This window comes from Pinus tabuliformis, chromosome 7 (genome assembly GCF_031772625.1).
Source record: "Pinus tabuliformis cultivar Carrire ecotype Pingquan chromosome 7, CPIR1, whole genome shotgun sequence".
Classification (NCBI taxonomy): Eukaryota; Viridiplantae; Streptophyta; class Pinopsida; order Pinales; family Pinaceae; genus Pinus; species Pinus tabuliformis.
In genome coordinates this window covers 1236076599-1236080627 of record NC_142293.1, presented here as the reverse complement: position 1 = coordinate 1236080627, position 4029 = coordinate 1236076599, and positions in this window count along the sequence as shown.

Sequence of the window (4029 nt, the reverse complement as noted above, 5' to 3'; positions counted from 1 at the left end):
TAAATTATTCATACAAATAGATGAATAATACCACCTAATAAAGGATGTAAAATCCTTCACCATCAATGCACACAAGGTCGAGTCCAAATTTTTTCTGGTAAGTGCCAACCAAGCAGAGAAATGAACTAGTTCTAGTAAGAAGTATGTTTTAACGTCTTTAAGAGAAATTTAGTTTGTAGCAGAGTCATTGATGTAAATTTCATCCCTATATGGGTGTAATAAGGAAAACAAATAGTACCTGAAAGAGTTGCAATAAGAATAGAATGGTGTGTTCTAGTAGCCTAAATGACTACCACCCAAGAGGGAAGTGGATCACGAGATCTAGCTATTGTCAGAATCCTCATTGTCAAACATTTGGTTGTAAGAAAAATTCATTATAAAAGAAACTAAGTTAAATAAATAGTTTCAACCTCTATTGGAATAGGGTGTCATTTGACCAAGTACCTCACCATGTACATCTCTCATCATCAATGTGCAAAAGAAGGAAGGGACTTCACAAATTTGTGTTTATTATAGGGCGTTAAACAAAATTACACTTAAGAACAAGTACCCTTTGTTGGAAATTGTAACTATGTTCGGTCTTTATTTAATATGTTTGAGTCATCATGAAATGTACTTGTCAAAAGAATAAAGAAAATAATTTTTACTATAGTAACAATGAATTATTAAAGCATGGATTTCATGCTTGGGTCATCATTATATTAGTAAAAGTCACCATTATGGACTACTAGGATTAATATTGAGTTTATAGAGTCATTATATATTCAAAGAGACCCTTCTTGGGCTTTTGGGTCATGTAAAAAGGTTAAGTATTGAGTCAAATATGACTTATGTGTCATCCAAACCAAGTTGGCCTAGAAGAGATCAAGCTGGCCTAAGGACCCTAATTCAACCAACAAAAAGCCTATAGATACAAGCTAGTCGAAGTCATTCAGAGCATCACATCTAAATTTAGTTCGATATCTCAAAAGTAGATGGGGAAGTGTGAAGTTTGTTACCAGGAAGCCAAAGGAAGTGCGAGTTTGGGGAAGTCTAAGGAGAAGAATAAAATAAAACTTTTGGTGCCTCTCTCTCTCTATTTCATGCCCTGGTTTGGGAGATCAATGTATTCCAAGTTTCACTATTGCTAGAAGTTTTTGCCTAGTCGAAGTTGCTAGAAGGGGTCGAAGATCTAGGAGGATAACTTGGTGTGGAGGTAAGGTTTATTCTTTGTTGAGGGTGAAGAGTCTTAAAGAATACTATTGAAAGGAATAATTATCTTAACTAGGTTTTCCCCTTGAGGGGGGTTTTCCCTTGGCATATTTCCTATATATTGCGTATATTGTTTTGTGATCTTCATACAAACATAATATGGTAATTTCTTGATGAAAGATAAGATAATAAAGAAGTAAAATAAGCCAACACAATCACAAGTAACTATCAAGAAAGGATAATCATACCCTAATATAACTACTTTGATTTTCCAACATAGTTTGAGAGCTAAGGCCATGAAGAGTCGAAGATCCCCTTGTTGGCATGGATTCTCACTCTATAATGAACTACATAAGAATGGGTATCAACACTGCTGGAAGCTGGATCAAGAAGGCCATCTACTACTTGTTCAACAAGGTCAAAAGTCAAGGATTCTTGGTTGCTATTACAGGTTCTCTTACTAATGCCAATGCATGGATCATTGATAGTGGAAGATCGAGACACATGACAGGAGAAAGTAAACAAATTAATACACTATCAAAGAATCCATGTTCTCGTGCAGTGGAATTGGGTGACAACAAAATATATGTTGTTAGAGGCCTGGGATAAACATCATTGAAGATGGCTAATGGATCGAAGCTACATATCAATGACATTCTATATGTTCCAGGTTTGAAAAATAATTTTCTTTCCATTTCTTTCTTAGAAGATAAAAGAGAAATAATTTATTTTGTTGATGGAAAAGCATTGGTTTAGGTAAAATACTCTAGCATTGGTAAATCTACGGTTATTGGAGTTCATGAAGGAAGTATTTATAGAGTCATTACACCACCTCCTCAAGCTTTGGTTCATATGGAAATAAGTCCCATTGAGCTATGGAATATGAGGTATGGTCATGTATATTATAAGATAATTCCTACTCTTAGTCAACTAGTTCATGGTATTCCTAATATGAAGTTGGATCATGAAGGTGTGTGCAAGGGATGCTCTTTGGGAAAACATACAATAAATCCATTTCACAATAGTGAAACTATGTCTAAATATATATTGGACCTCATCCATTCCGATATGGGTGGGCTCATGTCTGAAAAATCACTTGGAAGTCATCTCTACTATGTGACACTTATTAATGACCATTCTAGAAAGACATGGCTCTACCTTCTCAAAATAAAAGATGAAGTATTTGATAAGTTCAAGGAGTTTAGGGCCGAAGTGGAAACCCTAACCGAAATAAAGATAAAAACTCTGAGGTATGATAATGGTGGGGAATACACTTCTAAGGAATTGATTGAATATTGTAAGGAAGCAGGCGTTAAGAGGGAGCTCATTTTTCCCTATTATCTTAAATGAAATGGATTGGATGAAAGGAAGAAAGGTCAATTGGAGAAGGCATTCGAACTGTGCTCCTTGATCAAGATCTACCAAAGTTCTTATGGGGAGAAACAGCGATGACAATTTTATACATTCAAATATAAATCCTCATAAGATTCTTGATAATACAACACCGGAAGAAGTATTCACAGAAAAAAATCTAAGTGTTGATCACCTCCAAATATTTGGAAGTCCATCATATATCCATGTTCTGAAAGACAAGCGAAATAAGTTGGACTCTACAAGTATCAAGGGAATATTCATTGGATATAGTCTCTCTAGAAGAGCATATAGAATCTACATCAAGGAAGGAAGATATATTGAAGTAAGCAAGGATGTCATATTTGATGAGAATCAAGCATACAAGAAATCAAAGGATATTCCTATTGACTCTAATAATGAAGAAGTTCCCATATTTGAAGAAAAATAAGTTCATCATGAAAACTCTACTACAAATCTCAAAGAAGGACCAAGTGAGCCTATTAAATTGGTGTTCATCCTAACCACAAAGAAGAGGACATATTGGTTGAAAGTTACATTGGAAGATGCCGAAGGACATGAAGCTGAAAAATGAACCTTTAGGAAAGGAAGAGACCAAAAATATATTTTGATTATGCTGCATATATGACAAAATTGATAGAAGCCAAGCCATCTACATTCAAGGAATCTGTTCATCAAGAGGTTTGGAAGAAAGAAATTCATGAATAATATCAATCCATCATGATGAATGGGGTTTGGGAAATCATTCCTAGACCTAGTGACAAATCGGTTGTCACATTTAAATGGATTTAGAAGATCAAACATGTAGTTGATGGAAGTATAGACAAGTATAAAGAAATATTCATTGCAAGGGGTTTATCTCAAAGGGAAGGCATTTATTATGAAGAAACAATTGCACCTACAACAAGGTACACTAACATTAGACCATTGGCTGCTACAATGGCATTGAATATTCATCAAATGGATGTGAAGATTGCATTTCTGAATGGGACAATTGATGAAGAAGTGTACATCGAACAAGCTGAAGGCTTTGAAGTTAATAACAGGGACTCTCATGTTTGCAGACTTATGAAGTCCCTATATGGTTTGAAGCAAGCACCTAGGGCATGATATGTAAGGATGGATGCATATCTACTTAGAATTTGGTACGTTAAGAGTTATGCTGATCTGAACCTCTACATCAAGGTTGTGAATGATGAGTTCATCATTATTCTGATATATGTGGATGATCTATTCATCACAGGTCTGGATCGAAGAATTCAAGAATGCAAGAAAATGTTGGTAGCTGAATTTGAAATGAAGGATCTAGGACGAATGTATTGCTGCCTAGGTCTAGAACTATGGGAGAGATCTGGGGAGATATATTTGGGGCAAGGAAAGTACATAACCAATTTGTTGCAAAAATTTGTGATGATGGATTCTAAGACGATGAATACACCTATGATCATCAATATCAAGAAGTTGAGG